Raw genomic sequence first — 24,510 nt, 5'->3', positions numbered from 1 at the left:
ATTGCTCTCAGTTACCGGCAGCGATTGTGACATCAGCATTAGAATGTTCAGCTGAGAGCATTCTAATCACATTCTTACGCCGTAAAGGGTTATTGGAGTGCCTGAGGTTCACACTTCTCTCTGTGGCCCCTGGCGCCAGGGTGATGGGGGTCAGGTGGCATCTCCTCCGCGCAGGCTTCAGAAGCCTCTCGGCCGCCCTGGCTGGGACTCCTCGGGACCCGGACCAGGAACACAGCCCGGCTGCAAGCGGAATTCGTTTCTTAACGAATGTGCTTGAGTAAGGCGTGTCTTGAATTTAATAATGCCGGCCAAGAGAGTTCCTGGGAAAAACGCTTTTTATAAAAAGTGGTCTTACTGGCTTTATTGCAGTTTTTTAAGATTGTGCAACATATGCGCATATAGGATGAAGGTTTTGGAGGGGTAATCATTCACAGGAAAGGCAGCCTGGGGCTTTTTAACGGTGCTGGTAGTCACAATAGGCGGAGGTTAAGAAAGAAAACAGAGAAAGGTGAAAGCCGTGACCAGCTCTCTCAGCGCGATTGGCTGAAACGAGGCCATTTGTTTTCGGGGGGAGCCGCGGATGAGCGATGGAGGACCCGTCACCCGCTCCCTCTATCAGAGAGGAGCCTGGGAAGGGAAGCGAGCCCATCGGGCGCCCTGGCATTCAGCTGGGGGATTGAGATAAACGACAGCGCGGGGACGCGGCGGGGGGGCGGGCGGGGCGGGCGGCGGTTGCGAGACGCGGGGGGGGGCAGTCACCACGGGAGCTCACCCCGCCTACCGCTGTGACCCCCCCGGGCCGGCCTCGCCCCCACGGCCCGGCCGCTCTGACCTTCGCTCTCCGGAGTGGGGGCGGTGCTCGGGGGGGGCCGGCGGCGGGAGTCTGTCTCAGATTAAGCCCGGCCGCGTGCCCGTATGGCTCCCGCCGGTGCCAAGCCCCGCCCCCGCCCCAGATGTGGACTGACTCACGGTACACTTACAGTACACCCCCCCCCCCCATCCCTGAGTCACATGACCAGGCACGTGTGCTGGTCCCAGCGTTACATCACTTAGATCAAGCGCTGAACACACTGCAGGGACACTCTGCCGATCTGCTGCTGCTTAATAAGCAATCAAAGTAAATATTGTTTACAATAAAAATATTGCTTTTGAAGGTTTTATAAGTTTACAAAAATACTGCTACCGCAGCTTCTAATTGTACTACTACTAATAAGAATAACAAGAATAATAATGTAAATAAAAACATAGATACAAGATACGAAACATACAAGATACAAAACAGAGATAGAATTAAATACGTGCATGAATCATCAGTGTGGTAAGTGTAGTAATGACGGCACTGGATCAGTCATCATAAGCAGATGCTCAGGTTGGGGTGTGGGGAGGTGCTTCGCCTCCTGTTGCTGTGCGGTGCGTTTGGTGTCCCGCGGCTCTCTAAGTCTCCGAGGGGTCATAAGCCATCCGAGAGGACGGGGCGACGTCCCATCAGGAGTGGCGCATTCGTATGAAATGCACAGTACGGTGAGCGCTTTGAACTGACACCAGAGAGACTCACACTCCAGGAACAGTGTGCATTCCTTGAGCGAGAGACTCTCTGGTCACCTGGAAAATGCATAGAGCCAGCTAGCGGCTCAAGGTCGTGCTAACAGAGAACCCACCCAGCTAACACGCAGAGCCAGCTAGCGGCTCAAGGTCGTGCTAACAGATACCCCACCCAGCTAACACACAGAGCCAGCTAGCGGCCAGGGTCGTGCTAACAGAGAACTCACCCAGCTAACACGCAAGGCCAGCTAGCGTGCGGTGCGTTGTGCTACAGGGACCCACTCCAGCTAACACGCAGAGCCGGCTACGTCCCCAGGGTCGCTCTAATACAGAGGAACTCACCCAGCTAACACGCAGGGACAGCTGCTGCATGGTCTTGTACGAGAGACTCTCTGCACCCAGGCAACATCGCAGGGCCAGCTAGCGGCCCGGGGTCGTGCTAACAGAGGACCCACCCAGCTAACACGCAGAGCCAGCTAGCGGCCAGGGTCGTGCTAACAGAGGACCCACCCAGCTAACACACAGAGCCAGCTAGCGGCCCAGGGTCGTGCTAACAGAGAACTCACCCAGCTAACACGCAGGGCCAGCTAGCGTCCCAGGGTCTTGCTAACAGAGGACCCACCCAGCTAACACGCAGAGCCAGCTAGCGGCCCGGGGTCGTGCTAACAGAGAACTCACCCAGCTAACACGCAGAGCCAGCTAGCGGCCCGGGGTCGTGCTAACAGAGGACCCACCCAGCTAACACGCAGAGCCAGCTAGCGGCCCGGGGTCGTGCTAACAGAGGACCCACCCAGCTAACACACAGAGCCAGCTAGCAGCCCGGGGTCGTGCTAACAGAGGACCCACCCAGCTAACACAGAGAGCCAGCTAGCGGCCCGGGGTCGTGCTAACAGAGGACCCACCCAGCTAACACGCAGAGCCAGCTAGCGGCCCGGGGTCGTGCTAACAGAGACCCACCCAGCTAACACGCAGAGCCAGCTAGCGTCCGGGTCGTGCTAACGAGGACCACGCCGCTACAGCGCAGAGCCAGTAGGCGCCACGGGTCGAAGGGAGGCCGCTGCCGCAAAGCAAGCAGAGTGGCGGGCGAGCGGTGACAGGGGGCGCCCAGATGCGATGCGGCAGCGCTGTCGATGGCGAGCGCTGTCAGGCCGACAGCTGTCCCAACAGCCGTCCTGCAGGAGCGCCTTGCTGGGGAATTGCTTTTAGTGACACGGAATGCAGATGTAGTATTATGGTGGGTTAATATGTTATCCGATCCCCATACTGCATCCCCATATCCATTCCTGCATATGCTTCCCCCTGCATATCTGCATCCCCCCCGCATATCTGCATCCTGTGATATCGGCTCGGAAGGTGATCGGCAGAACTTAGAAGAGAAAGAAATCCGGTCCCTGAACTATGAACACAAACGGCTTGACTCGACGTCAATATGTGTCCTTATCTTTTACTCGCAATTACAAGCGATTAGCTGAGTAGCAAGTTTTTTTTTTCCCTTTGTGAACATTCGCGCATTCGTTTTGGACGAACATTTTTGGAATCCTGGCCATTGTTTCACAATGCTTAATCTAAAAGTAATCAAATGAAACAACCGGCAGAATTGTTTGTTCACCCTAGCACCTTTTCTTCATGCAATTTTTTCCAGTATGTGAGCTCGGATAAAATCACGTCTTCGTGATGAAGCCTGACGTGTCTGTTTTTCCAGCGTGCGATGAAAGTCACCGGATTTGCGTTACCGCGGCGCTGCGAAGTTCAGTCCTCCAGGCACAGCGGCTTCTCTTCCGCCGCGCGATCTATAAATAACATCGCGAGCGGAAGAGGAGAGACGCTGAGGCGGGAGACGCGCGTGGCGTCGGACCCCAAACCCCGCCACCTCGAACCTGCGCTTGCAAGCAGCGGGCGTCGGAATAGCGGGTCGTTTACGAGGCCGTTTCCTTCAATGTTTACGGGAAACGTGGGTTATTTGTTCCATTACATTACATTACAGGCATTTAGCAGACGCTTTTATCCAGAGCGACTTACACAACTTTTTACATAGCATTTTACATTGAATCCATTTATACAGCTGGATATATACTGAAGCAATGCAGGTAAAGTACCTTGCTCAAGGGTACAACGGCAGTGTCCTTACCCGGGAATCGAACCTGCGACCTTTCGGTTACAAGCCCAGTTCCTTACCCACTGTGCTACACTCCGTCCAAAATTCTCCGTTCCCTCAATTAACGCGCAGTGACCAGTTGTCATTTGGCAACGTGTGATTAAGGCTTAATTAGATGGTAACTGATTTAGTAATGATTGTGTTGTACCCTTGGGGGGGGGGGGGGGGCGGCGTTACCCCCCGTGTCCTGTAGTCTACCCAGTTTGAACTCCTCCGCTGCACCAACTGAGCCGATTTGCTCCCTCAGTGCCCCCGAGGAGCCGATTCGTGAATGCGCTGAGGCACCAACTGTGCGTTTTTTCCCCCCCTCTCTCTCCTTTGTGTGGAATCGTAAGCCCTGCCGAAATCAGGGCCTCGCGTTCGCACTTCGTTATTCACTCGCGCTTTTTTCCGCGCGTGCGATTACGTCTGGCCGCGGCGAGCGTGCTTCTCGCCGGATCCCGTAGCGCTTTTGCGCGGGCGGAGAGGGCTCCAGCTGTAGTAATGCGCCGCCCGCGTCGCGGTGCAGAGCGGGAAGCCTTCGCGTCTCTGCCCCCCCTCTCCTCTCTCATGAGCCAGCACTTTCCAAAATGTCACACGTCTGCTCCGCTCCCGTAGTCCTCCGGCTCCTACCCCTCTATCTGAAAGGGAGGTCGGTCACCGAAACCATGGTCACATGATCCGCTTCGCGTGACCACAGCTTTGGAGAGACCGCTTGAGGCTTATCTGGGGGTGAAGGTCAGATGGTTCGAAGGTTAGCTGCATCCACAGTATGTTTTTGAGGGTTAGCAGTTAGCAAACCTTAGCCCAATAACAACCTGCAACCCGACCCCCCTCCTCCTCCTCCTTAATTATTCTTCATCAGCTCATTCACTGCCACCTTGTGGATCCCAGCAATGAAACTCCACTCCCCTGTTTATTTTTTATTTATGTATTTATTTATTTATTAGGAAATGAGCCTTGCTAATTTAATTAGCAGGAGCTGCTGACTCAGGCATCTCCATCGGTTGATTTTCGTGTCAGCAGGAATTGCTGATCCTTGCCTCCTTGCAGTGTCCACTCACAGTACCCTTACCCACAGTTCCATAGTTCCACAGTTCCTGCCGCATAAGCTATGATATTTTAAAAAATACTTTGCTGTGAAGCTGTCGATGAAAACTCCATTCTGTGCTCGGCCGAGCCTGACAAGGCCACGAAGCCCCAGGGCTGAGTCCTTTCCGCGGTTCCGGTTTGGGGCTGGGTCCTTTCTGCGGTTCCGGTTTGGGGCTGAGTCCTTTCCGCGGTTCCGGTTTGGGGCTGGGTCCTTTCTGTGGTTCCAGTTTGGGGCCGGGTCCGTTTTGTGGTTCCGGTCTGGGGCTGGGTCCTTTCCGCGGTTCCGGTTTGGGGCTGAGTTCTTTCCGCGGTTCCAGTTTGGGGCTGAGTCCTTTCCGCGGTTCCAGTTTGGGGCCGGGTCCTTTCTGTGGTTCCGGTCTGGGGCTGAGTCCGTGCCTCTGGAGCCCCCCCCTGGAGTGCGGCCTCATGGGAAGTCTCGGGGGGGATGGGGGGGGGGGGGGTAGGATTGTCGTGGGCCAGAGTGTGGTCAGCAGCGGCCCGTTCCTGATGGAGGAGGACCGTCACTGAAAATGAAGACTGCAGCAGCAGCAGCAGCAGCATCCGCCCAGGCAACCTGGACTCTGCACTCGTACTGTCCCCACAGCGCTTTCTCTTCAAAACAAAACTTTAAAAATCGTATTGCGTTGCGTACATTCAGGCCAAACATCAGTCTCTCACCCATAGAAGATCTTGTTTCTCTCTTCTTCTTCTTTTAAGAAAATTATGAAGTTTACTAGAAATTAAACATTTTCACACTGTCTGAAGTCCTGCAACTTAAAAAATACATGTTTAAAAAATGTTATTCCATTGCATCATTTCAAGTCAAACATCAGTCTCTTCCCCAGAGGCGGGGAAAGAGGGCATTGTCTGTATCTGGTTTCCATGCCAACTTCTGGCATTAATTACTTAATTATCCATAAAAAATTTACACCATCCAACATTTTTGCTACATTTCTTTATAAGGACATGAATGAAAACCAATGACTGTTCCTGTGTCTTTATATGAAGTATTTTACTGTGATCTAATCTGTGTCTTAGCAAACGTAGCCCATTAGCTAATTTAGCCAGGGTAATTAATGCACTGTAAACAGGAAGCCTGCGTATACACCAGCCCCCCCAGGCTGAGAATGGCCACCCCTGCTCTTAACCACAGATTATCCTATTTCTATCTACTACTGGCATTGTTATGTATTTGGCGTATTCATTGTAAGTGGAGGCATCTTCATTTTAAGTGGAGAAAATTAAGTGAGTAAAAGGTTGTGCGGGACTCCACCGCTGCTTCGTATCGTCGCTGCTGTGGCTCTGAGAGCGATTCCGGAGGTTGCGGCTTATGGCGGTGTTTCTTTGAAGAGTGGTTGCCAGGTTACTGCAAAAGAGGGCAGTTTACCCTGCAGATTCATGTATATATCACGTTGACAAAAATAGGCTTTTTTTATTTTGAAGATGTTGCTTTGTGACATGTGACGTAAAGGAGAACAGGAGAGGATCTAAATGACCAAGGCCAATATTAGCAGATGAACTATTGCATGAAAGCGTGCCTTGCCCACCCTTTTAAGGGGTCCTGGAGCAGTGAATGTCATTAGGAAAGGCTGGCCTGTTTATGATCCATTTTTCCAAACTGCATTATGTTATCCAGCCTGCTTGTTCATCCAGCTCTGTTAATCCAATGAGTCCGTTGAATACACATGCAAACAGGTGTCTGCTGGAAGCAGAATCTCGCATTTTAAAACTGGGTAGAAGTTAAAAAACCTCGAAGGTTATGCAAATCCACGCCGTGCAAGACGAGCGGCCCAAAAAACCGCGAAAGCTGATCAAACCGGCGTGACTTTCGAAGTCGCCGTCGAAACGCTTTCAGAGAAATTACCTGTGCCAGGCGGTGACACCACAACAAAAGAAAATGGATGACGCTTTGCCTCCCACGGCAGTCTCTGTGAGGGATAAACCTTTTCCAGTCATTATTTTCTTTTGTTTCCCCCCCCCTCCTTCTCTCCCTCTCTCCTCTCGTACCGATGCAGATCGCGCCGCGGCGGCGAAAGCCATTTTCTCTGTTCTTCCCGGGGAGGTCTGGAGGCCCCTCCACGGTAACGAATACACCTCGGATAATTAGCTGTAAAAGCCGGAGAGCGGGATCCTGCGGAAAGAATAATGAGCGGGGGAAAGGGAGAGGGGGAGGACAGGAAGGCGGGGCTCCTGGTGTGAAGGGCAGGTGGTGAAGGGCTCCTTCGTTTGGCTGTTTTTTTTCCTCCTGTCCATTAGCAGACTTTGAGACTTTGGTGAAGGAGTTTTTTTTGTCATAAATTGCGCACGTATGCTCTGCGTGGGTCCTTTCCGCCATCTTGGGCGAAGTGCCCAAACTGTTCTGTTTGCTTCTGCCCGTCGTCCTACCTCGGGGGTGCCATGCTGAGTACCGCACGCACCCCTCAGCCCGTTTTGAGTCCGTGGCCCACCAGCCAGTCAGTATGCATATTCTCAGACCTGGAATCTATTAGAATTTGTCCTTAAGTTCTCGCAGTCCAAAAAGTTCCAGCACATTTCTTGTTAAAAAAAAAAAACATAGAAAATATATTATGAACATATTGCAAGGATTCACTATGTATGCTAAATTAGCCAATATACTAGACTTTTTTTGCTGTGAAATATATTTATATACAACATTTTTGGCAGTTTATTCCATTGCATCATGGGAATCCTTTGCATTAATGAGTCAGTGTTGGAGGAATATTGATTGAGTGCAGTGTTTACCATGTTCCAGTGTGTTTATCTCTCAAGGCAACAGGACTTGGTCCCATAAAGTTACTCACATCTCATGTAGTTCTGTAGTTTTTTAAATATTTCTCTGCCAGCTTTTTTCCTGGCCAGTTTGGGATTCTTGTCCGCACTCTCTGAAAAGGCCCTACTCAAGTCACCCAGCAGCCCTGCAGACACAGCGTGAGGCTGCAGCGGGGCTCGGTCCAACCCGAAAACCTTTCGGTCCACAGCTGGAGCCTCAGAGGGGAGTCACCAGGGGTGCGTTTGGGCTGGGGCGGGTGTGAGTTATGTCCCTACGAGGGGCTGTAATTCATGGCCGAACGCATGAATCCTCAGCACTGTTCAGATCCCCAGAACAGACGGCCCGAACGTGATTGTTGTCTTGCCGGATGCGCCGGGACCAGGCGAGCCGCCAGGTCTGTGTTTGCGTCTGCCGGCGTTTCTGTGCCAGGTGTTGGGTTGCACTCTTTTTATCCCCGCGTCAAGGCCGCTCAGCTGGGAGCGGCGCAGATCTGCGCATCGCCGAATACGACACCCCCCGAATACGAACACGCCTCTGAGACTCCAGTCACGAGCCGGGAAAGTGAGAACACAGATTACCCGGGAACGTCACCCACCCAGCTCAAGATGAAACAAGAAAGAAAATATGATTCGCGTCTCTGCCCAACTCCTGGGTGGCTGGTGTTAACTGCATTTGCTCACTGTTTCCTATGTAGCTGGGTGAAATTGAGTTTTTTTTTTTTTTTTTTAAGCAGAGATGCTCTGATTTTGGGCCCCAAAACTTTATCACATAATTCTTTTTTCCGCTTGGAAATCAAATCTGTCAGAACGACTCTTGCAGCACCATTGTTCATTTTCAATTTTATACCCCAGCAATTGTTTTATTCCTCTCGGGGCAAAATTTCTTTTTGGATTTGACTACGACTTTAAAGCAAGAGCTTTTATATATTCATAAGCCATCCATGCTTTGCAAAGAAGGCTCTAAATTGCCCTGCTGTCGGCCATTCGCGTATTAGCATTTGGTAAGATGTTGAAGATTAAATTGCGTTGAAAGAAAGAATCAGCAAAACCCTAGAACCTCAGAAGAAGATCTCTTCTGTTTCCAGAGAAAAGCGCTCTCTGATCGCAGCGTGGATAAGCAGAATAGCAAATCTAAAGCAAAACAAGCTGGCGCTGTGCACGAGCTGCAACCAAGAGATGCGCATTGAATTTGAACCTCCACGTGAGATCCGCTTCGTTTTATCTCGCCTTGACGTTCCTCGATTTGCACCGTTGAACATTTTCAAAAAAAAAAAAAAAAAATGTAACGGCTTTTGAAATGCGGTTTGAATATCTCCTTCGCGTCTATAGCCTATCAATGACTGGTCACTCGATTCGTTTTAATGTTTCGGTAGGCAACCGCTGACCGTGTAGGGAGGATTCAAAATGAGATGAAAAATGTAAGGTCGGTCACGCAATGTTCCGTGTTGATTTTTCCGCTTCCTCCTTGAAAAAAAGCAAAGAGAAACGGAGTTATTCCTCTCAGCAAGATGTCTTGGTGAGATTGATAAGAAAGCAAACAGACCAAAGTAAATCAGAGAACCCAAGTTTTTTATTCCAGAGTTGCTGATGTGGCCTGCGATGTCAGACAAGTTCAGAGCGATTTCACACGCGCTGCACAAATCGGATGTCTACTTTATTAACCTGCTTGCCAAGATTGGAATATTGCATTCGAAACAGTAATGCAAAAATGGACCGTGTATGAAATGCGCGCACGAGCGAAGTGACTTTTCCGATAAGATGTCTAAGAACAACAATCTTTTATTCCATGTGTTGAATCTTTAATAGCTTGGCATGTCTTGAAGGAAGGAATTTGATGCTTCCATTCAGTAAATATTTATATGCTAATATCCATTTTGCATTTTACCTTGGTAAGAGAACAAAATGCAATGTACAAAATATTATGTTTATTCCAATTCTTGCTAAATGTTACATATTATTTTTATAATTATATGAAAAGAGTTTTGTCATGTAGCTAATGTCAGTCTTCAACGTACAGTACAGTATAGATATGATAAATGTAATTAAATAACCGATTTAGTCCTGTGATTAGGAGATTAGCCTTTCTATGCACATAAGGATTTTAGTTAATGAAAAATCTCAGGTGGTATTAAAATGACTGGAATTACCTACTGTTCATTGTCATGTATTAATTTGTCAGCTAATCCCTTCATAAAGTAATTGATCCTAACTACATCCTGCTAAATGGTTTAACTGCATCCCCGTTTTGGAGTTGAATACTCTGAATATTATGCGATACCATATTGCTGTTTATTTTGAGATGCATGCAAGGGCTTAGCGAGTCAGTGAGAAATTTGACCTTGAAACGTTAGTTTTGACCTACAAGGTTTTATAGGCTAGTTTTCCCCTCGCAGTGTATAAAGAGGATTAGTTTACTTGTGGACACAAGCGGCAATTTATGCAAATGCATGCAAATGAGCAAGAACAGAATATGGATGGGATCAATCCCAAAGCAGATTGTTTTATAAAGAAGAAAAGCCTGAAGACAAGGAAAATTGAGATGGAATGTTCTAGTATGTTTTAATGATTCAAATATCACAGTTAAGTTCTCAGTTAAGTTCTCGAGTTAAGTCTTTACATTTTTATTTTTTAGGAAATTATTATCGTCCTAAACTCCAGAGTAAGAGTAAGAGTATCTGTGATGTACTGGGATGTACGTTTACGTTATACACAGAACCGCTTACTAAAACAGGCGGCACTCATGTGGAAGGGGCATGTATGGGAAAACAACGGTACAATGTGATCATCTACGCAGTCTGTCAAAGCAATGTGGAATTTTGCCCTATACCGTATATCACAACTGTACAGTTAAATCTTTAGTGCTGAGTCATCTCTAATAGAGTACACCTGGAGGACATCTGTCAGAGTTGAGTTGATATGAAATATTTTACTGAAAAGTGGAAAAGGTCGATTGACCTGCTTTTCGAGTCCTTTGTAAAGTTATTACTTTGTCTGTTGTATTGTATTATTTATTTGCGGTGGGTGTTGGATTTCGGCCGTTATTTGGATACTCAGCCCATGTGGAGGTGATGGTAAATGGCTACCCTGCACAGTCGAGGGCCGTCTCTACATGCCATGCCATGATCTATCCCCACCCCCCCCCACACACACACACCTCACACACACACAGCTTACTCAGGTTGGATAGCGATAATATAAAACCTCTAACTCTCTCACACTCTCCCTTCCTCGCTCTGTCTCTCTCTTGCTCTCGCTCTCGCTCTCCCTGTCTCTCTTCCTCACGCTCTCCATCTCCGTCTCTCCCTCTCTCAGTTTGCTTTATTGGCAGGACAACTACAGTCATATTGCCAAAGCAACACATGTAAGACACAGAAACATGGAAACCACATAAACAACATGTAACAAGTATGACCCGCAACACTATAATGATAATAATAATAATAATAATATTCACATAGTGTAAAAAATAAATAAATAACATTAAGGTGTGAAGAACATCACAAAATAAAAAAAAAATAAAAAAACTATATTACAGACATATGAATAGTACAGGTTAAAATAATAATAATAATAATAATAAAAAGACTAGTTACATTTTTCTAAAATGTATTTGCTAAATATATATACTCGATGCAGAGAGTGTTCTCTTTTTATGTCCCTCATCTTATGGCAAGTGACTACATATCTGGCTGCTTCTCCTAATATTGCTGATAATTAGTCATTGACCCTCATATTTTGGTTGTTGGGGAAAATAGAGTTTATATATTTTATTATTTTGCTCTCTTCTTCTCTCACTTCCCCTTCTCCCTCTTCCATCTCTCTCCTTTTCCTCTCTCCTCTCTCTCTTCTTTCCAAATCTCTTTCTCCCTCTCTCTCGCTCTCTCTCTTTCCCAATCTCTTTCTCCCTCTCTCTCTCGCTCTATCTTTCCCCCTCTTCCTCTCTCCCTCTCTCTCCCTCTCAGACCTCCGCCTGGCCCCTCGCTCTTGCTCTGGCCAGCACAGCTGTCCTCCGGGCTGCCTCATTGGCTCTCTCTCTCTCTGCAGCCATGTCTAATTCAGCACCAAAACAAACACCGGGCTTTAAATAATCCACAGCACTGACTCCGCTACCACCGCCCATTCCTCAACGAGGACGGGTTTTAATTATATCTGCCCCAGCAGATAGTATCTGCAAGGATACATGCTAACCTCCTGAGTGTTTCTGTAACTGAGAAAGGGAAAAGCTCATCTGAGTTTCCATGGTATTTCTGTTCTGTTCTGCAAAAAAGGAAATAATGATAATAATAATAATATAATAATAATAATAATAATAATAATAATAATAATAATATAATAATAATAATAATAATAATAATAAATAAATAGGTAATGAAAGTATATACTGTTCATTTATCAGCTGTTTTTTTTGCATCCTACCATTTTTACCTTAACCCTAACCCCCCCCCCCCCCCTTTTGGTTCTGTGAAAATGTTGTCATGAACATGGAAGACAGCCTGTTGGCACTGTACAGAAATAAATGTTAATCGACCATTGATCCCCACTTGGGAAAATCTCCTTACCTCTAGATTACACATAAATACCGAAAATACAAATCACATGCTTATGTTACAAGATGATCATCATAGCCGGTAAAAAAAGTGCAAACCCCATAAGATGAATAAATAAGTAGCTATGCAGTAAATCATTTTAATTGTAGCCATCTGATCTAAGGCTAAAGCTTTCTAAAATACTTCAGACTTTTCTTGTTAAATATCTGTGCAAGTTAAAATACATGATTACGGTTGATTTAAAAAAAATCTAATTCTAAAAAAACTTCTCAGTATAGCCTTCGGGTGTACTGAAGGGTCAATTAATTTTTTCCTGAATTTTGAGGTTGTCACTGATCTTGTAGTATACTGTATATTAGGTTTGCTTTCTTGGTACACTGTGTAGTGGTCTTTTCAGGAAGGAGGGAATTATTGAAATTAAGAACTTGGCAGGCTAAATTTTGGAAATATTTTCAGTGGGATGAAAGTTTGATTAGAGTATTATAAAATATTTATGAACTAGCTGCTAATTCTTTATTCTGCTCTGTGAAATACCCCCATGTCTAGGGCCGTGACAATACTAACAGCAGTAATAACTATTCTTATTAATGGTAGCCTAGACAAATATATCACAACTTTTAAGATACCTGTACTTGACAATGCAGCCTTCTGGAATATCACCAAGAACATAATGCATTGTCTACCTAAAATAAGGTGATATAACTTGTGTAACAAATTCTTTTCTACTGCATATTATTTTAAAAATTCCCCTGCATGAATGCTAATTCAGCTGTCCTTCTTGAATATTGTATCTGTGTACTGGTTGGTTAAATGCCTCAAAAATGCAAGACAGGTATTTACCAAGACAGCGATGAATAAAATATATTGAAATATGGAACATTGTTATTTCAGAGTAAGTAATTTTTCTTGAATGGCAATAACTGGTCATGCTGAGAAGGACAAAGGAGTAAAAGTCCTGTGAGAGGTTTTTGGCCCTGGTGTGATCCATAAAGTATGAAGCTGTGCAAGAAACCAAGAATAAAAATGACAATTTGGCTTCAAGAATACGAGCTTATTTCAACTCCTCTTGAATTGTTTGTAAAACTTGCTACAGTCTGTCATGAAATTATCTATTCATGTAATGCAATTGTCTATCCATACACTAATTTGGTACCCCCCTGATTTGATAATGAATGGATGCAAAAAAAGAAATAAATAATGGCCAATAATACTAAATGAGATTCCCTAATATCCACAAATGCATGAGACACATCATATATATTACATGCTTTTGTTTCTTTTTGAAAAACACCAGTATGTTCTCAAGCAGCAACAGTGTACAAAGTTATATAGTTATATAGTATGTGGTTATATAATGCCGAAGCCAATTGTGTTATCCTGAGTTAGTTATGATATAAAATCCTCCCACACCACAGGCAGAAATCAAATGCCTTTCTTACACACCGCATTTTGAGCAAGATTAAAATTGTTTTCTAACCTTGAATTATGGTAAAATATTTCAGTAGTCCTGGTAACACAGAGGAAGCTGGAGCCAGGAATGTTTTATAAATCAAACACAAATATATAGCTGGTCTTTTTGGTTTCCACTGTGTATAATGAGCGTCTTGGTCAGCTTTATGCTTTAACTTTGTGTTTTCTGGAATGGCTCAGCTCTACAAGAGATCCAGACTGTCCAGCAAGGCAATAAATACAGAGTCCTTTTAAACCCGACAATAGTCTCAAATAATCATTCATTCTCCTTGCATTGAATATTGCTGAAATAATGTTACTGCAGCAAAAACATTATTATAAATGTATATTTCAAGGAAGGAGTTTACGGTGTCTCGCATTGGTGATGAATGTAGTGATGTTCCTTTGAGTAGTATACTAGGAGGTGAGTGTGGGTGTATGTGAAGTTACTTCATTCTGTTCTCTAGTTACTGTGAACGAATCAACCTGACAGTTTTTGATTTGTTGTCATTTTAAGGCTTGGTGATACTGCTATCTTCTCCACCCTTTGTGCAGTTGTATTGATTTATCCTGTGGCCCTTATATGAAGCTGGGTCCAGGAATTATTTTTTTAATCTTTCTCCTGGTGTCATAACTGTGATCTCAGAAAACATTTAATGCCTACAGTACACTACACAATTTTTTGCTGTCGCAGAAACATTTTCTATACAGGAGAATAATCTCAGTTTTAGCTTGGTTGAGTTGGGGGAGGGGGTGAAGGGGCGATGGGGGTGAGAGTGGGGGGCTCAGGTTTGTTTGGGGGGGGGGGGGGGGCTGAGCTTCCCATGGCTCCCTGAATATCACCATTTCTGAATTTCTCATGCCTCTAAACTCACTTTTATATTTTGACCAAAGAACTGGTGTGTATCACTCCCCTTCCTCTTGCACATGTCACACAAGCAATCTCAACAGCTGTAGGGTAACAATGGTATGACCCATCATAGGGGTGTTCAAAATTGTGGCACAATCTTACTTCAAACAGAACTTGGGGAAACACATTTGAATATTTACTGTTAAAATTACTCAGCTTATGTAAAGATTTTGGAACCATCCCTAACCTTTAGTTTTCACTTCCTTCAGGGGGGTTCAAGTCTCAGTTGGAGGGGGCAGACCCCCACACACCCTGATTGTCCCTGTCTGCCCAGCCGCGGTCTTATCCACATTCTGCAACGTCTTTTTTTATTTTGTTTATGTCTGGTTTCTCAGCACAAATGAGCGTTTACACAAGTAGCTGCTTCCAGTGGCTTCTGTTGCTGTTCCTCCATTAACACTATGTACTGAACACAAAAAGTTCCTCCTTTCTGTCCGGTAAAGCTTGCATCCTGGTATCTCTTAGCAATGCAAAACGCTATACATTATGTTCTCATACAGACATCTCTTACAGCAGTGTGTAATGGGCATCTATTTTTCAAACAAGGAGTTAGTGTCTTGTTTCCAGATTTGAGGTTCTTTTGTAAGATCTTCAGCCATATAACAGAGCTTGCTGCAGGACTGTGGAATCTGTATGTGTCCAGCTGTCCTGCATTGCATTGTGGGAAATTTTAAGCACCTGAAGTTCTGTGATATGAGTAAGGGACGGACTGGCTGAAAACTGTGGAGTTAGCTCAATACATCAAGGAGCTTTTATGCATGTACACAATGGCCTAGATTCAAACAGTATTGTCCCTAACTTTGATGTAAATCGAATACATTTTTTCCTTACAAAATGTAACACTTCAGTTAAATTGTGACTCAAAGGTAAGGGAAAAAGAGAAAAGTTTGTTTGAATTCACACCACTGATGTGTTTTTCACACGGTCATGTTGAAAAAAGAAACTTTCGTTATATTTAGCATATTGCAGAAAATAAACCCATGACGTAGTGAGAACGAAGCTAAAATATGCACTGATGCGGTATCTCAGGGTTCAGGAGTAAAACGCGAGTTTTACTCTGAAACTCGCCCTTTTTCCAGCCTCCAGTTCGCTGGCGGGAGCGTAACTGGCGCTGTGTCCGCTGGTGCAGGCTGTAATCAGCGTCTTAAACGGGTTCGCTCTCTCCGTCAGCTGAGCCTCCCGAAATATGACCCCCGAACGCGTCTGCGAGCTTTGCTTTTGATCCCGACGCACCCCCGAGCTCCCCGCAGCTCTTCAGTAACAGAGCCGGCCTCATCTCCGCAAATCGACTTTTTTGGGGGTGGACACTACGGGAATTATGGGTAATTGTCAACTATCTGGGTGCCTCCTAATGCTATTTAGGACATATTATCAGTCTAAACCCCCCCGCCCCACACCCTCATAATATGTCAGTTATTTTCTTGTTTTGGTTTTTCTTAAACACACATTGAACATTATCACCCGGTTCTGTGTACTGCCAACGTTTCACAACTCAACACATAATGAAATTGGTTCAAAGCTGTGCTTAAACCAAAGACCATTAAAAAATAATGCTATGTTGGCAAATTGAGAAAGTGAAAGTGTGGTATAATTTTAAGTGTGGTTCCCTTTTTCTTTTTTGGAGAGAAAAGGGTTTTTTGTGACACTTATAGCATTTGTTAGCAATTATGAATATAAATGTCCGTTTTCATATCATGGTGGCACTGCGTTCCTTGTGTGCAGTGGTGTGCCACAGGAAATACTTTATATACATAAAATAAGATTGAATGTGATATTTTTTTTTTTTTAAAGGGGGGTAATATCCCCTCATACAACTTCTGGAGGCATAACTTCACTGCGCAAGCTGCTTTGTAGTTACAACACTTCCAGCGCATTTTCTTGCTTTAAATTACAACCTTTCTCAATTCCTGGCCTGTGCCAGCCATTGTAAAGATGGCTCGTCATCAGAAACATATGTATCTAAAATATCCTTCATTGCGCATAACTGTCTGAGCCAATCAGGAACAAGATACACTAGCACTGAACCAATAAAGAATAACTCTCAGGATGAACCATGGGTGTAATTTTGGGGCGAGAGGCACGTGCGTCTTGCACGTAAACGGCTTCCCGCGGCAGTGCCTCTGCAGCTTCGTCATAATTACAGGCAGCTGAACGGAAAGCAAAGCTGAGGATGAATCAAAGTTCAGCTCTGTTTATGTAAATGCAGATGCATTTGCATTTAAATCCCGCTGTGCGCTTTATGTAACAGTCTTATTGTGTACTGGGTATGTAATGGTTTACCATTTAAAGGGCCAATCCAAGGCTTTGCTCTGGCCTCCCACTTCCTCCTACTGGTTTCCATCAACAGCTTTAAGCTTCTTTAGCTCCTGTTATATCATTGGTTACTTGTGGGGAAGAGATGGGTATGGAGGGGGGATGGTGGGGGGGAGGATTCAGCTCACAACCAACTGTGATTTTGAAAGCGCGATTCTGTCACTTAACGAGCAAGTTACTTTTCCGCACCTAATCTGCGACTTACCATATCACAGACTTTGACTTTGACTAGCGAGCCTTTCAATTAAGGGAGTTTCGTTTTTTTCTGATTATGCTAAGCTACGTTTCAAGGATAGTGTCTCCAGCCTCACTCCCCGGGCCACCCATGTGATCTCGCTGTGACATCACGTTAAGCGATCGCTCACGGGGAAGGGCCGGACACGAGGCCGGGGTCTGAAACGCGGCTCCTTTTTAATGAGCCGTCGCTCACAGCTCACAGGAAGTGGCTGGGGCAGGAAATTGAGGTTAGGAATTGAAACTACCCGGAAAGTACCATTGATATGGAAATGCGAGTGTCCTCGGAGAGCCGGCGATTTGAATGCGGAATTAGGCAGCATTTAACCTAATAAACGTCTGGTAGGCGCTGCGGATTAGAACGGTTTGCTTCGGGATTTGCCCGTGGCTTTGGAGGGGGGGGGGGGCGTGCGGAGCGTATTTAGAGGCGATGTCCTTGCGCCCGCCCGCCCGCCCGCCCGTCGTTATCTCGCGCTTATGAGAACGCAGGCCTTCGGAAATGGATTTCCGCGCGGTTCTTTTGAGTCGCGGCGCCACTGCAGGGGCCCTCCCATTACTGGGCCAGCTGGAGTGAATTGAGTCCGGAGCGAGGGACTGTTATTTCTATGGGGCTGCGCGTTGGCCTCTGGGAGACCTTGAGCAGGCAGCACTTTACTGAGCTTCCTAAGAGCAGGAAAGCCTGGCAGCTCTGTGGGGACCAGCTGGCTCTCACATCTTCTCTAACCCTAACCCTACAAACCTAGAGGAGCGTCTGTCCTACTACCATGTCTTCTGTCCAACGGTCTGAGCCAGTGGGAGCTCCAGTGTATCGTAGCGCCCGGGGGGGGTTACTTACTGAACATCTCATTTCTGTTTGATGCCCCCAACGGTGTCTAACTCTTTGAAAATCGTTTTATCTTTTTTTTTGTTTTGGAATGGAAGCCAGTGTTCTAGAACTCTGTTTCTTTCTGTTACCAGCAGTGCTTGTGACATCAGCATTAGAATGTTGGGTGAAGAACATTCTAATCACAGATTTGTGATGTCACACCTTGAAGGGTTTAATGAGCAGAAAATGCAGAAGCTCAGACGGCAGGGGCCGGGAGTTTTTTGTGTGTGTCTCCACGGTAACCTCCTACCCAGCACCCGTGAGGTGTTTTTTCTGAATGCGCACATGTCCCATTGCCTTTTGCGACAGGAACAGGCATCCACAGGCATTAAGGTGTGTGTATACGCGTCTTACTCATACAGAAGCTGAAGTCCAGGATGCTATTTTGCAAATTGCCTTTCTTCACAGTTGTCTGTGACTAAACCATAATGCTGTGTTGGAACATTTTATATATATATATATATTTTCTGTTTCTGAAAATGTTCTTTTTCGGTGATAAGGCTTTTGCATGATGCCGATGATGTATTTCCTCAGGTGTCCACACATTTCCCCACACCGAGATTCAGTTGCTATGCACCCTTTCCCCAACCCCCCCCCCCCTCCCCACGACTTCGTCACTCTCTGCCCACGTCAGCTGAAATTTGTCGCATTTTCATCTGGGGTCTGATGCCGGGGCGCGAGCGGCATCGCTGTCGCGGTACGGGCACGCAAACTTAAAACGAAGAAGGCGTGGCGGGAGGCCCCTGTTTGATTGCCGAGGCTTCCCGTGCCTGTTTCCTCTGTGATGCTGTGCTTTAATTGAGGCCCAGGAGTTTCGGCGGGGCCTGGATATCGATTGTCTCTCTTCATTATCACGGCTGCATACGGTTGAGTCAGGGCCATCTTCAGACAGCGCTATTAATCTGTGGGTTTGTGTGTGCGCGCGTCTCCGGACTGTGGCCGCGTTTCCCCCCCGCTGTACTTACCCGTCTGTCAGGCCGAACCGCTGCGGGCCTCTGTTTCTATGCGTGGCTCTGCTACCGTTTTCACAGTCCCCACTGAAGAGGCCCTTTCACTTACCAGCGCTAAGGGCACGACCTTTGACCCGCGACCCGTGACCCCGTGACCAACGCGTGATTGCTACACGGTGGCACTGTTGCTCATGCCGCGTTCACGTTGCGGTCGACCTCGAGGCCGCCGCGCTCTCGTACGGAAGGGGTACCGCCGTACGCCGTCCCCCAGCCTTTCTCCCCGCCGCCGTTTACATCGTTCGCCCGGGGACGTCACTTTATCGCGCCTCACCGTGCCGCCGCGTGTTCAGAAAGCCGAATGATTCCCAGAATTACACCGCAAATGAGCCGGCGGTCGATAAAACCCCACGTTATTAATTTGACTTTTTTTCCAGACTTTTTTTATTTTTATTCCTCGGCTTTTAATATCCCGCCGGTTGTTGTCGTGCGGCTAGCTGTGGTTAAAGAGGTGTCCGGTATCAAGAAGAGGGGGTAAGCGGGGGGTTCCACCAATTAATATGTGAGCACTGGAGCGGTGGCCATTTGGCTGTCTTTGTTTAAATGTACCCGGAAAGCACGCATGCTTCAAAGAGCACTTTAATTGAAAGAGAGGAAGCCAGATCCCCGTTTAATAAAGCGTACTTTTATTGGTTATGCTGAAGATGAAGGGTCACTGGGCAATGTCATTACCGCAAGTTTTAAATGGCTTTCCTGGTGTGAAGAGGGAAGTGGATTACTTTATTTGCCCAGGCTGGCTGTGTTGAAATGGTACCTCCCGCGTTAGCTCTAAAATGGTTTGGATAGCTGACAGATGAGAAGGCTTGTAATGGTATATGTGTGTCCGCGCTTCACCCCAGGAAAGCTTTCACCGCTTTTTTTAATCGTTATAGAGGCTTTTGTCGGCCATTTCTTGGTGTTGAACGCTCCCGCTTTTGATCCTCTGTCCATGTTTGTTTCGTGCTTTAAAATATAAAGCAAAGTTTCGCTGTTTTCTAGGAGTTTTTTTTCTGTAGGCTGAATCTTTCCTGCGACCATGGAAACTTTCCCCACTTCCTGTCCAATTGGCCGCTTTTGTGTGCTTGTTTTGTTCCTGAAACATAAATTACACACTCTATAAAATGCATGATAACAAATATGTTCATCATTCAATGAGTGACTGATTAAAAACATACCTATTATTGTTTATTAAATATTACTGATTGCTAAATACTGCTGATTACTTGCAAATCAAAATGATGGCTTTGACGTAATCGGTCTCTGGGCATTTCAGAATTTTCTCATTAAAAGATAGTATTCTTTGTGATTGAAGAGCTCCAATTATGTTATAGCAGTACTTCTCCAATTCTGTCATATAATGAGCTTGTTATTGGACAGCCTGGGTGGGTATCTTTGGAGAATACGAGAGGCGAGATAAAATTACTCATGTCCAAGCAAGTTCAATGGCTATCAGTCAGAAGCGCACAGTACACATTAACTAAGACGCTTATATTCGCTTCATTTTGCCTGAGCTTCCATCCTAAAGAAAGTATAATAATAATAATAATAATAATAATAATCTTCTTCTTCTTCTTCTTCCACATAAGACCCTGTCTTCCCAGATTGTTATTACAAATAAATTTCCAGTTCTCAGTTGACCTACCTGATTAAGTGAATAATAATAATAATAATAATAATAATAATAATAAATCTTCTTCTTCTTCTTCTTCTTCTTCTTCTTCATCCACATAGGATCCTCTGTCTTCCCAGATTGTTATTGTAAATAAATTTTCAGTTCTCAGTTGACCTACCTGATTAAGTGAGGAATAATAATAATAATAATAATAATAATAATAATAATAATAATCTTCTTGATCTTCATCATCATCCACATAGGATCCTCTGTCTTCCCAGATTGTTATTGTAAATAAGTATTCAGTTCTCAGATGACTTACCTGATTAATTGAGGAACAATAATAATAATAATAATAATAATAATCATAATCATAATCATCTTCTTCTTCTTCTTCCACATAAGACCCTGTCTTCCCAGATTGTTATTACAAATAAATTTCCAGTTCTCAGTTGACCTACCTGATTAAGTGAATAATAATAATAATAATAATAATAATAACAATAATTAATCATCTTCTTCTTCTTCTTCTTCATCCACATAGGATCCTCTGTCTTCCCAGATTGTTATTGTAAATACATTTTCAGTTATCAGTTGACCTACCTGATTAAGTGAGGAATAATAATAATAATAATAATAATAATAATAATCTTCTTGATCTTCATCATCATCCACATAGGATCCTCTGTCTTCCCAGATTGTTATTGTAAATAAGTATTCAGTTCTCAGATGACTTACCTGATTAATTGAGGAACAATAATAATAATAATAATAATGATTATTATTATTATTATATCCATTGATAGCTCTAGCTCTGTCCTCTTGGCTCTGTCCTTCTTACAGATCCCTCATAAGCTATCCCTGTAGCTTATCCATGTGCAGTGAATTGTGCATTAGTGGCTACAGGCTCAGATTCCCCAAAGAAGCGACTGCAGGTAACCACCACTGTTCAGGCTTCACTGCTGTGTGTATATCTCATTGTGAGTGTAATGATATATTTATTGCCAGAAATGGATTGTACTTTCTTAGCAAAACCGCAGTGTAGCCCTTCTCAGCAACTCGAAGGTGAAATGAGGACATGCTAGGACAGTCTAGTGCCTTGTATCTCTGAGGCTGCGGGTTCAAATCCCAAGTGGGGGCATTGCTGTTGTTAGAACAACTTATTGTTCTAAGTTACTCATCCTGAATTGCTTCAGTACATATCCACCTCTAGCTTATAAATGGACACTATGTCAGCTGTATGTCACTCTGAGTACATGCTAGGACAGTCTAGTGCCTTGTATCTCTGAGGCTGCAGGTTCAAATCCTAAGTGGGGTCATTGCTGTTGTACTAAGTCACTCATCCTCAATTGCTTCGGTAAATATCCACCTCCAGCTTATAAATGGATACAATGTCAGCTGTAAGTCACTCTGGATAATGATTAAATGTATAAAGTCAGACTGACACAAGGACCCTTTTGAGACAGGACCGTGCTTCATGCCAGCTCTGGCCTGAGCGCAGACTTTGTCGTCACGTTTCACAGTCACGGAGCAGAGCGTTTCCCGAGACCGGCCTACCTCTGAGGAGTGTCGGGTCCGGTCGGAGCTCAGCACTCAGGAAGCGGCGGACGGGAAGACGCGGGCGGCCCGTTTATCGACGGGAACGCGGGGGGCCGCGGCGAGGCGTAACCCGAACCCCGAAACGTGTGGGAAGGCCGCCGTCCGCGCCCGGCCCGGGGCGAGCGGCCCGATACATCAGAAATGAATACACGCGCAGCGGGGTTTATTGGGCCGCCAACAGCTCATCTGACACTGTAATTAAAAATATCAGCCGGCGCAGAATTAATCAATCCCCCTTTCCTCTGGGAGGGTCAGATGACCCGGGATGATGGCATCAGAGATCGCACACAGCTGCGCCGGGGAGTGGGAGAGAGCGGGAGAGAGAGAGAGAGAGAGAGAGGGAGAGAGAGAGGGAGAGAGAAAGAGAGTGCCAGAGGGAGAGAGAGAGAGAGAGAAAGAGACACAGAGAGAGAGAGGACCTGAAAAGGGAGATAAACCAGGAGGAAGAGAAAGAAAGTGAGTTATGCTGACCTTATCATTGGAGAAGAGGGGGCAAACTCTCATTAGTGTAGTCAGATCTCCTGTTGTGCCCCTGCTGAAAAACACACACACACACACACAATGGCACACACACCAGAGACATCTTCAGTGCTCAAATCCAGGAGTCCCAGTGAGAACGATCGGCCTAAATACTAAATGAGGGAAAGAGTAAGAGAGAGGGAGAGGGACAGAGAGAGGGAGAGAGGGAAAGAGGGAGATAGAGAGCGAGAGAGGAAGAGAGAGAGCGTTTTGGGCATTGCCTGAGGCACCGTTATGCATTCCCACACAGAAGTAAAGAGCTCGTTAACTATTTCCGAGGTTTGCCTTGAGTGAGCATGCATGTGAGCGTGTGGCGCATTCTCCCGCTAGCTATCCGATTACTGTCTATAAGTGCGATGTCAGGACCAGGCTGCAAACAGGCTGTTCTCCTAACCCTAACCCTGACCCTAACCCCTCAGAAACCTAACCCTAACTTCCCAATTATGGCCTGTTAAAGCCGTGTCACGACCAGGCCTTTAGAAAGCCGCTAGGCTGCAAACAGGCCGCTCTCCTAACCCTAACCCTGACCCTAACCCCACAGAAACCTAACCCTAACTTCCCAATTATGGCCTGTTAAAGCGGTGTCAGGACCAGGCCTTTAGAAAGCCGGCAGGCTGCGAACAGGCCGCTCTCCTCGGTCGGCGCGGGGAGTACAGAGGGGGCGGTGAGTAGATGAACGCTCCGGGGCGGTGAGTAGATGAACGCTCCGGGGCGGTGAGTAGATGAACGCTCCGGTGCCTCTCCGCTATTCCCTCCGCCGACTCCTTTTAAGGGTCCATTTAAAGCCGGTCAGAATTTCGAATGTGCACTCAGCTCTCGATGATCACCCTGCCCTGCTCCTCCCCCCACAGGGTGCGGAGACGGTCTGCCGTCTCTGTTCGCCCGCGTGGAAACTCCCGGCGAAATCCCCACGCGCAGGAAAGGCTCAACACGGGCGGCCGATGTTTTCAGGCCGAATCAGAACTGCCCGCTAACGCGTCGGTGTCGTCGTGGCAACAACGGGTTTTCATCGGGGCGACGTTAAGAATAGTTCGCTGCGCGCCGTATTATATCTTTGCGAATAGTATCTCCTTTCTGTCCATACGCGGGGGACGCGCGACCTGACCCGACCCTGCGTTTCAGCTCGTGTCCGATTGGCTGTGCGTGGAGCGCGCTGCTCGCTGGGCTGCGTGGTCGCTACGCTTGCGCTGAAGACGCCGGACGGAGAAACGCTCCGATTATCCGCTAGTCCGAACGTGTCAGGGAGCCCCGTCAAACGTCCGGCGGTGTTGTTCCGCGGGCTTTTCGGAGGGAGAACGGGGTGACGGAGTCGCTTGCTAAGCAAATGAGGCGGCCGAGTGAAGCAGAAGCGGCCATTTTGGCTCCTGTGCTCAGCGGCCGAGTATGAAGAGGAGGAGGCTTTTAAGAACGTACGATCAGTTCCGTCCGGGCTGGTCCCGAGCACCTTGGACACCTTGGTCTGTTTTTGAGGAGAAACCTGGGGGGTCTGTGAATTAAATGAACAGGAGAAGTGAACAGGCCCTCGTGAAAATGAACAGTCAGGTTCAGACCGCTGATAGACAACAGGCTCTTGAGTATGAACACACCCAACTAGGGACCTGGTTCATAAAGTTTTCTCTGCAGTTTTCTTGGATCGTAGAGTGTAAAGATTAGTGTCCCACAAAAAGGAAAGCAGAATCTGACAGCCTGATTTCTTGCCTGAAAGGGTTTGTGGCAACATGCCCAGACAAAGGGGAACTTCTTAATTTTGGGTTTATGTTTTTTGCCCTTTCCTCAACTGCGCCCCCCCCCCCTCACCCCCCCCCCCCACCACAACAGCCATTCTTATGCTGTCGTCCAAGCAGCCATTGCAGCACAAGACGCTAACACAGCCGGCCACTGAGCGTGCTCACTACGACCCTCCACCTTGTGGCAGGCGCGGTATTGGCCTTAGGTCGCC

At 46.4% G+C, this 24,510-nt stretch overlaps 1 protein-coding gene across 3 annotated transcripts in view; it reads left to right on the top strand.

Moving 5' to 3' along the window:
* LOC135234985 (chemokine-like protein TAFA-2) overlaps nucleotides 1-24,510 on the top strand; it is a 151,143-nt gene that overhangs the window by 58,045 nt on the left and 68,588 nt on the right. Inside the window, exon 1 of one of the 3 annotated variants that reach the window (XM_064300159.1) lies at nucleotides 6,564-6,849. The exons of the other annotated variants lie outside the window; for them this stretch is intronic. The gene's annotated coding sequence lies outside the window, so the exon portion shown is untranslated. Of the gene's footprint in view, nucleotides 1-6,563; nucleotides 6,850-24,510 lie in introns of those variants that run through there. 3 annotated transcript variants of the gene reach the window in all.

This window comes from Anguilla rostrata, chromosome 11, assembly GCF_018555375.3.
Source record: "Anguilla rostrata isolate EN2019 chromosome 11, ASM1855537v3, whole genome shotgun sequence".
Taxonomy (NCBI): domain Eukaryota; kingdom Metazoa; phylum Chordata; class Actinopteri; order Anguilliformes; family Anguillidae; genus Anguilla; species Anguilla rostrata.
The sequence above is the reverse complement of the archived record's forward strand: the minus strand, read 5'-3'. Positions and strand labels throughout refer to the sequence as shown.